We start from the raw sequence: 10473 nt of genomic DNA, 5'->3' as shown, positions 1-10473 counted from the left end.
TACGTGGACTAGTAAGGAAGAGATGGCTTGCAGAGGGTGACAGGCACGCAAGGCCTGACAGGGGAAGAGCCCAAGCCCTTGAGCACCCACAGGGCTGTGTGTGTCCCAGGCCTGTGCAGGGCTGTGTGGTCCTGGTGAACGTCCCTGGTGACTAGTAGATGCTGCAGGAAGGAGGCTGAGGGGTTCAGACCACAGGGAGGCTGGGTGGTCTCTGACACCGCACTTCCTGCTTCAGAACAGAGAAGGGAAGCATTTAACGCAGCGCCAGTGGGTGTCTGGGCCATGCCCCACAGGGTGAGTCCAGGCTCAGGCTTGGAGCCTTTTCCATGCTTAGGATCTCATTTGTTGAGGGGGGGGTGGGATTTTTTTTCTTAAGTGCAACTCACCAATCTGCTGGTTTCCTTTTCTAAACTAGCAACATTTCCAAAAGAAAACGAAATTCTAAAGGGCTCCAAGGTTTCAATTCGAGGCCAATTTCCTGGTGGACATTTCTGGAGACCAGCCACCAGGGGAAAGCTGCTAAGAAATTTTAGTCGCCGAATTTTAATTAGCTGACAGGTGAGTTCCTGTTAAGTTTGTTTTTCAATCAGGGAAGCTACGCGTGGGTTTGATCACTTTCTGGGGAAGAGTGTGTGTGTGTGTGTATTTGTGTAAACAGGAGGCCTTCCTTTCCAGGTTCCGGTCCTGGGAGTGGGGAGACACAGGCCTTAGGCTCCAGAGAAAAGTCCCAGGCCTCAGTCCCCAAGTGCCCCCGAGCTTGGGCCCCCTGCTGCACAGCCCAGGGCTCACAGCTCCTGCCGACAAACCCAGTGTGCTGCCAGGGTCTTATTGGTATGCTAATGCCCAGAGCTGCCTCAATCTGCAATTCTTCCTCCAAATGGTATTCAGATTTCTGCATCCCCTCCTCCTATACTAAGAGGGGGACCTGGGAGATTTTTTTTTTCTCCTTTGCCTGGACAGACAGGTAAAATAAACTTAACTCCGGTGACAGTAGACACACATCCCCTCCCTGAGGCCTTCTCTGGTCTGAACAGAAAAGCAAACCTTGGCCAAGTTAAAATACTGATGCCTCCCTGTGCAGAGCAGGAGGGGCAGGAGAAAGGCCAGCTCCTTTACAAACTGTTCTTCTCAATTATTAATTTTCAGCTCTTTGTGTAAATGGAAGGCAATCCAGGCCCCACGCCTTTACTTGGTATTTGGGGGGTCCCTTTGCTTGAGATAACACCCCCTTTCTTTGCATGGAAAAAATAAATGTAAAGTTTACCTTGGGAACAAATGATTAATGAAGTGTTTTCAATGTACCCCAGCTGTTCACCATAATAGAAGAATAATTTGATGTTTGGGGTCCTGAAGACATTGGATGGCAATTGATTTTTTTTTTTAAAGAGGGGGTGAGGGGGTGGGGTGATTAAAGGGTTAATATTCAAATCAGAAATTTGCAAGGCCTGCATAATGGGAGCGCCACCCTCATAACAATAGGAATTTTTAACAATATCCAGCCTTGTTAGCAAGAGAGTTACATGCATTGAGGGCAATCAGAGTGTCTTGTCAGTTTCTTTTTATCTACCATCTCCAACGCCGAGGAGCCGAAATGAAGCACTTTGGAATTATCAATTTCAGCCACATTTGCATAACAAAGCCCCCGAGGAAGAGGCATGATAAATGTGAAGGACCCCTCTTGGAAGAGGAACTGTCAACCGCGCCCCGAAAGATTCTCCGACCGAGCGCATTCTCCCGGACTGCAGTCAGCGAAAATAAAATGAAAGCATTAAAGAAAGTCATTCTCTCAGAGAGAAAAATCTCCCCCTCTGCACAGAGAGAACTGGATGAAATGACATTATGCATATGAAAATGTCCAGAAAGATGTTTGATTTATGTATGCATTAGATGCAAATTCCATTACGGTGCGCGCGCTGTTGTGTGATTTGGCGCTGAACACATCAGCGCCCTGATCAGATCTGATCTCATTAATTCCGACAAGGAGAGAGAGAGGGAATTGAGAAGAATTTATGGCCTGGACACTTGAAAGAAGTAAATTGTAATTCTGTTTAAAGCTGTAGCGAACCTTTTAAACACCTTTTATTATAGGAAAGAAGCGCTCACTTTTATATCACTGCAAGGACTTACTTAATCTTCTGCTGGGGGCTTCTGGTCTTCATGGAGGGGGGAAAGTCTATGACCTTGTTTAGGGGAAAGAAAAAGAAGAAGAAAATGTCTCTCTTGGACCACATTTCAGGGAAAACATCACAATAATAGCATCAAAGGAGAAACAGTGCTTCTGAATAATTGGGTAAACGCTGGGTTTCGAGGGTCCTGTGTTTTGTTTTGTTTTTCCTGGCTCCGTAGCAACGTTTTTCAAATAAAATAGCAAACAGTGAATGAATATTTTTATGGGTCTGGGTGACAGATTTACATTTTTTAAAAGTCTTTAATTGCACCCACAGATAAAAGTACTACTAAAAACCCTTGAAAGGCCGCGCAGCGGGGAAATTGCCTTTTGAAACCTCCACGTATTAAAACCGCTTTGGAAGTGCAGTCAATTTCAGTCCAAAATTAATAATAATAATGGTAATCACCCAACTGCCAAAACAGTTTTAAGAGGAAATATATTTTGATAGGGAGTAAAAAAAAAATCCCAGATTGTTTTTCTCTCTCCATAGAGAGTCCTCTCTTTCTTTTGCTGGGGAACAAGACCTTAATAAGTGGTCTCCTCCTTTCCGGAGAGATAATCACCCTTCATGGGTGAGATGTCCTATATTTACTCGGGAGCGAGTGTAAAGCCGAAAGTGTCTCAATATGTTATTGCATCAAGGAATCATGGTTCCTCCCCCAACATTCATGACCCCCTGGGGTGCAGCTTTGCCTGGGAGAGAGTTGTTTCCCTGCACGAGCATCTTTCATCTTCCTGAGCTATGATTAACTGTCTTCCCAGGGCCGGAGGTGGGGGCAGAGACTGGATTCGGGAAAAACCTCAGTTACCGATCACGTTTGATTTTCGATGGGAATGAAGATATCGAGGAGGCATTCTGGCGTTCTCCCCCTAGTACAGCCTACAGCTTCCCGGGGTAATCCACTCCAATAGAAGTCATTGTTGGGTTTAGCAAATGTTTATCCAAATTGATGAGACAAACTTACACGCCAAGGCAGATAGTCGGCGACTCGGAGGACAAAGTGTTTTCAGAACCAGGTGAAGCTGTTTAAATGTCACATTTTTGTCAAAGGCTAATCCCCATGTCGTTCCTCATTTCCACCCAAACCATAAAAGTATCTCCTGTGTGCTGTAGATATAATTATAGATGGGCCACACCTTATTTACATTGGGTGCCCCGTGTTGCTAACCTCCCATGCTGGATGTTTTTAAGGACACGGGGAGTGCGTGGCGTCTATTGGTTTGCCCACAATTCAACGTGTAACACCGACAAATCAGGGAAATAATTGGGTTTTCCTTTGAGAAGGGTGGAGAGGGGATTCTTCTTCCTGTGATATTTTAAAAATTCAAAATTTCCTCATTTATCTCCATGATGGCTCTAACTGCACAGTTGAAAGGTATGTTTGGGCTGCAGAGATTGTATTTTAGAATGTGGAATTTCAAGTCCTCTCACTTGGAGGGACTTAAAAGAATTGTGCACAGTTTGAATAGGATTTGTCTGCAAGAAAAGGGGGAAAAACTTACCTTGGCATTATACTAGTGATATTATTTTTTTCCCCTCCAAATGCATTTTAATGCGTCTGGGTATGTGTGGAGGCACGCTTTACAATCCAGATCCAGTTTGTTCACTTCCAATTAAATCAGTCCTCAAATATACATGGAAGGAAATGTCCATATTATTTTTCACAAATAATGAGGGGTGGGGGCAGCTTCCTCTTTGCAGATTGAGTCAGCCTAGTCTTCTCTCTCTCTCTCTCACACACACACACACACACACACACACACACACAGTGGGCAAGGCTTGGTGATTAAGGTCATCCTGCTTGTTCATCTCTGCCCTGCCTAATGTGATTGAATTGGAACAATACCTTTGAACTCCGAGGCTCTGATCTGCATGCTAATTGATCCCAAGTCCTTGACAATGACCTTAGCAGCCATCCACCCATTCCCGCAAAGGCGGTTTGGCCTTACACAAAAGTTGCTATCAAAATCCAGCAACAACAAAAAAAGTCCCTTTATAGAGAGTGTCTTTGAGCAGTGCCTTACTCCCTAGCTCCCCCTGCGAGAGGCTTTCAGAAATAAAAAGTGTTTGTCCAGGACTGGGAAACAGATTGAGCTGGGAAAGCTGAGCGTCTGATGGGGTGACCTCCGGAGGGAGGAGCCGGAAGCCAGCGGTTCTTCTCAACGGACTCCTGTGCTTGTAACATTTTATCCGAAAAACACAAACCTTTGATAAGAGATTCCCTCCAAGGTGCTTCCCAAAATCGCCTTTGAAATAACGGAAGCCTGCATGTGTATTTCATTCTTCTAAAACCAGTGGGCAGCGTCAGATCCTGTCTTTATTGAAAAGTTAAATATTTTGTTCTTCGTGAATTTTGGTGCATCAGTTTTCATTTTTTTTAATGACATTGCATTAGATTATTTCTCTCCATGACTGAATTTTTAACACTCTTGAATTTTGCAGGTAGGATGCTTGCCTCCACTGCCTCTGCTGGTCCCCAGCTCGGCCAGGCAGTTTTACAGTGCCACCATTCCATGTTTAAAGACATCAGGAGGAAAAAAATGGGGAAACTGAAAAAAACAGTTTACTTTTTTCCAAAAACTGGTGCATATTTACCTAAAAATTTAAATGGAATTGAAAACAAGTAAAACTATAATATTCCATGAGGATTCTCACAAATCTCACTGAGATAAAGAGGCAGGGCACAGACAGCACAAACGCACATGCAAAGACATGAAAGAAACAGCCACACTGCAGATGCCTTTTAAAATCGTGCGATGGTAATGAATTAACCAGTAGCTACAAGACCCCGGGTTTCCATTAATAAGCCAAAGTGATATTCTTGGTATGGCCTTGAAAAGAGAAAACATCTCTTTGGGGGGAAACAAAATTATCAAAGGAATTTACTAAAAGCAATGATAAGAACAGTCCTAAATAAGCAGTCGAACCGAATAAACCCACAAAACCTTTTCTCAAATGCAATGTCATTGATTCCACTGGACAACAGGAACTCCTTGAGACCTGCCTTGGGGATAAACTTGGGGAAGCCACTGATTTGCCTGGAACAGAATTGTGGAATACCCGGCCAGCTAAAGCCAAGGCCTGGGCTCCCTCCCGCCAGGGGTACCTGGGCCTACCTTGCTGGCAGCAAAAGAACACAGTGGGAAGATAAAGGGCCACCTGCTTTCCCCTCTGGCCACATGGCCACCTGACCTCCACAGGGTCTTCCGGAGACTTTAGGGTCAGACCCTCGTGCTCTTCCGCACAGGGTGGCCACAGGTCCCTCAAGGTGGGTGTGCCCCATCCACAGGCACGCTGAACTCCCACGTTCTTCCATCTCAGAAAGTTGACACTTTTTCTAAGAACACGTTGTTCTAAAAAAGAAAGGAAGAAGGGGGAAAAAAAACTGTCTGTAATTTGTCATGAATTTCAATTACAAAAAAAAAAAAACTTTCGATTTTTTTTTTTGAAAAAAAAAATTGGCATATCTCCAGGTTTTAAGAATGTGGTTAATGCAGAGAAGGACAGAAAGACAAAGATGTGTGTGTGTGGGTGTGGGAGTGGGTGTGGGTGTGTGAAGAGAGAGCTCAGAACGGGGCTCTCCTATGGGCTGGTCTGGGTTTGAAATCATGGCTAAAGGTCTGTGGTGCATGGGGTAAGGAAGAGCGCTTGGTATTTATAGGGAGCAGATTGTTCTAGCAGGTAGTACAGCACGCCTCAGAGCTGACATGTCACCAAAGTGACTTGCAGCATCCTGGGGTGCACACACGTCCCAGTCTACACTCACAGGCTCAATGCTCCTAAAGGGCTTGGAGAGGAAGTGAAGAATCATTTTGCAATTGGAAAGTACAAGGGTTTTTTTTTTTCTTCTTCTTCTTCTTCTTCTTCTTTCAGATACACAGAATACTTACCAAACGGGAGCCGAACTTTTTTGAAATGTGCAACTGTGTGAAACTTGTCTGGTTTCAGATTTACACAGAAATTTGGAACCATGTTGTTTTCATCCAAACAAACTCAAGCTGAAGAAGTTCTTCACGAAGCTGGGTGCCCAGTTGCACTGAGAAACTGATGTTCCTAATCATTAACCCACCAGCACATGGCTACCGTGGAGCTTCTCCATGCGCCTAGCGCCTAGCGCGGGGATGGTTTGTGTCATCCCGCCTTGCAGAGGGCTGGCCCTCAGCGCGTATTGTCCCAGGTACCCCGTGGAAGATGAAAGGAAAAAGAAGCCGCCGCAGCAGTCGGTGTGACAGCGGCCTGTGATCTGTCACAGGAAGTCGATTTCTGAGGTGCTTCCCATAGCAGGAGCTGAATAAATGTTTGTGAAGTAAGTCAACAAAATTAGAACATTTTAAGCTGAAACACAAGGAAGTACTTAATGAAAATGTTAAATCCACTGCTCGGGATCACTCCAGCGGGAGATCCGAGGTCGCAGGAAGCTGGACAGTGAGAAAATCACCATTGGCACCCAACCATGTACTAGTGCTTTTGCCTCTGTGCCCTGCCCCGTCCTGCCATGGGCAGTGAGCACAAAGATGAGGTCCCGTCCACGTGGGGCCTCCCTTCTAGTCCTGGGGTTCCTGGGGGCAGGGCGGACCCCGCACACCAGCACGGGGCCAATAGGGAGCCCCAGGTTCAGAGACGCGAGGGTTTTTCCAGTTTACCAAACCAACATCAGTAAATAGGGAACAGAGTGGGGGACGGGGGAGAAGAGGACCCGTGTGTTCTCCAACTTTTCATCATGCTCTACGCAGTGCCCTCATCTGTGCTGCGATCTCTGATCGTGGTTTTCAAAAATACATTGGTGAAGTGGAGAAGGAGAAGAAAAGCAGAAGGGATCCTTCCTGGAGCCGTGTGAGCCCCGCGTTCAGTATGCATCTCCAGGACCTCAAGAGCGCTTGATGCTTCCTGGGACTGTTCCAGATCAGGGCCACCAGGAGGTCAGTGAGTCAGTAGCTCCTGGCCCCGCCCTGACATTTCAGTGACCTTCTCAGTGACCTGGACTGCACCTCATCTGTAAAATGGGGCTCCACCGCAGATTCTGGCTTCTTCCAGAGTGTGGGGACACCTGCAGGAAGCAATGCCTGTGAAAGTGCGTCACCTGGTAAAAGCGTAACGATGGGATCATGTTCTCAGGGCTTTCAAAACAGAAACAAGAAAACTAAACAAAGAACCTAAAGATCTATGCTGACGATATGCTGTGTGTATATCCACATATATCCTCACAAGGCAGATTCTAAATATGTATGTGTACAAAAGCATAAAAGGAATAAAGTTGCTTACAGTCTCAACGCCCAGAAAAATTCAGAATTATTTTTTCAGTCTCTATCTAGTTTTTTTTTTCGTTTAGAGAATTAATATAAATATTCAGAGTATTTATTTGTGTTCATATCATTATTAATGCACATGTATATGTGATGTATATGTATGACATGCCAGAATTATACTGTATTGTAGCCATCACCTACAATAGAGCATTACTGTGGCTACAAGACATGGTATAGGTGTGATATATAATATAGTTACAAATCATAGAAATTCACTTTCATGTGTACATAAAAATATCATGAAGGGCTAGGGTTGTAGCACAGTGGTAGAGTGCTCGCCTCGTACATGGGAGGCACTGGGTTCGATTCTCAGCATCACATAAAAATAAAATAGAAGTACTGTGTCTATCTACAACTAAAAATAAATAAATAAATAGATAGATTATATATATATATAAACATATAAATGAGGATTTTGGTCATTAAATGTACGATTATAAAATGAGTTCCTATTTTGAATTTTAAGAATATAGGTGAATCATGCATATTGTTAGAAAATCAGCAGCGCAAAGTTGAATCTCACCCATCTCTGCCATCTTTTCTGACAAGCTGATGAGGGGCAACACACTCGGGGTAACACACTTTGCACCTTTCTTCTTAAAATACATCTTGGAGATCATTTCTTATTGGCAAACAGACACATAGATTTGCTTCTTTCTTTTTAATGCCTGCACAAGATCGCATTGTCAGAATATTTTATATTTTGTTTAATTTTCGGATCTTAGTTCGGTTGTTTCCAACCAGCCCCTGTCCCAAAGGAAGCTACAAAGAGTACATTTTTGTGAATCTGTGTCAGTCCGAGGATGCTAAGTTGCTAAAGTGGAACTGCTAGGTCAAAGAGTATCTGTGGTGCTAAGTTTGATACATATGGCCAATTTGTGCTGCCAGGAATACGCTAATTTATCACTCACACACATTAGGTATGCAAAGTCCTTTTCCCATTTTCATCCACACTAGCATTGGTATTTTGCATTTCGCTCACTATGAACAAGCTGAGAAGCATTTTTTTAAGTAATTATTTGTGTTCCCTTTTTCATGAATTGTCCACTAATGTTTTTTTCTCCACTTTTCCACTGGATTAGTTCTCTATATTAATGATTTGCAAGAGCTCTTTGTATATTAAGGAAATTAGTCTGAGTTATACCACATACACTGCAATACAGGAGTTTTATATTTATAAAAGTAAAAATTCCTCAATCTTCCCTTTTATGGCTTCGGGCTTTTGTATTGTGCTTTAAAATGCTTTCTTGGTTCAAAGATCACTGACAGAGAGAAATTGCACTCAGGGGCAAGAAGTGAAGCAGCACGGGGCAGAGGACATTCCTGAAGAAACAAGGCACCTCCAGAGACCAGAGAGGGCAATGTGGCTGGGAGGGTGGCAGGAGGAGGTGGGACTGGAGACATCCAGGAAAAGGACCTTTGGGAAGAATGAGAAACAAGAGATGGTTTCATTTGGTCAGGGAAGGAACCTTGTCTAATTTATTAAATAATAATAATAATAATAATAATAATAATAATAATAGTAATTTAAGAAGGAAAAGGAGAAGGAGAAAGAGAAAAGAAAATCAACACAACAGCACAAATCAAGATTTTCTGCCAAACTGCAGCAGGCTTTGGATTGCGTCAGCCTCTCCAGCCACGTGATGCCCGAGTTCCTGCCCGTGCTGGCATCTGTCAGGGCAGCAGTGGTCACCCAAGTGGGACCTGGCATCATGATCACCAACCAGTTTGGCCTAATAAAGTCACTCAGAAAAGAAGCGACACTAACCCAGGCAGCCATCTTTCAGGACACCCGATGGATGTCACAGACTCGAGCCTGGACCCTCTGGCTACCCACTGGGGGTGGCAAAGGCAGCTGACTGGTTGGGAAGGCTGCCAGGAAGCTCTGGAGTTAGTTTAGAACACTCCTGTTGCCACACCACACCTCCTGTTGCCCTGCCTCATCTGCCCACCCTAAGGTGGGAAGGTGCCCAGGCCCATGTGGGTCTCATTTCCATCTCCTTTTCCTCTGGGATCAAATGAGCATTGAGGGTCTCATTAGCAACAGAAAACCTGAGGGCGGTGACTTTGACTTTGTCTCTAAGTGCACCTGAGCCCTCAGCTCTGCAAGACAATGCACCGCCCACCACCTGCCACCTCCCACTCGGGATCCTCCTTGGCATTCCTGGCTGCAGAGATGAAGAGGAGTCCCTCTCTGTAGGGGTGCGTGCGTATGTGTGTGTATGGGTGTGTGTTTGTAGTTGTGTTTGGCCACAGGAACTTGTTGAATGAGTGTGTTGTAGCATTTGGGAGATGTGTTTGTGTATCTTTGTGTATTTGTGTGTGTTCTTCATGTGCACATTTGTGTAGGGGTGTGGTGTGAAGAGAAGTCACCAAAGTAATGAGTAGAGAGGTAAGCCTGAGAAATTAAATCAGAATGTCCCAAAGGCTAATCTGGGGACTTTGAGTCCACAGAACAACCAATACTGTCAGTCACATTTACAGTCAATGATTGAAGTTTGCAGTAAGTGCCAATAGGGAAATGACACAGAGTGTATTGGTCAAGAGTCACTGGGACACATTTAGATCTGCAGTCAGGGGAGCAGTGGTATTCAAGGGGAGACCCCAGAGATAAGAAAGAGGTCAGCAGTCATTGTTCCAGCCACAGGCCTCGCGGTAAGAACAAGTTGGACGGCTCTCCAACTTACAATTCCTCTGGTTCATCCCAACAGCACCTTGCCCAGCATTTATAAAATCCTTGGTTGTTATTGCTGCTGATGGTTAGCCTAATCCCTCTGGGCCCTGGAGAACAAATGGCTCCATGACCAAACCCGGACCTTTAGGAAGAGGGAGCTAATGATGATTCCGGAGCAAACTGGTCAGCAGCGTATTCCGAGAAATCCCGCTCTCAGATCTCTCCTGGAGCACAGCCGAGTGCAAGGACTGCTGTCAGGAGTCTTCAGAGACCTGTAAAATCCAATCCTTGCCTTGCATTGCAGAAGTCCTGGGTTCATCCT

At 44.8% G+C, this 10473-nt stretch overlaps 1 long non-coding RNA gene across 1 annotated transcript; it reads left to right on the top strand.

Annotated features, from left to right (window-relative positions):
* Nucleotides 1-203: 203 nt before the first annotated feature.
* LOC125615365 lies at nt 204-7441 on the top strand. Its single transcript, XR_007345973.1, has 3 exons — nt 204-294; nt 416-558; nt 6045-7441. It is a non-coding gene; the product is annotated as an uncharacterized LOC125615365 (long non-coding RNA).
* The last annotated feature ends 3032 nt before the right edge of the window (nt 7442-10473 follow it).

The sequence above is a fragment of the Marmota marmota genome, unplaced genomic scaffold, assembly GCF_001458135.2.
Source record: "Marmota marmota marmota unplaced genomic scaffold, marMar, whole genome shotgun sequence".
In the NCBI taxonomy this organism is placed as follows: domain Eukaryota; kingdom Metazoa; phylum Chordata; class Mammalia; order Rodentia; family Sciuridae; genus Marmota; species Marmota marmota.
Note: the sequence above shows the minus strand (reverse complement) of the source record. Positions and strands in the feature narration are given on the sequence as shown.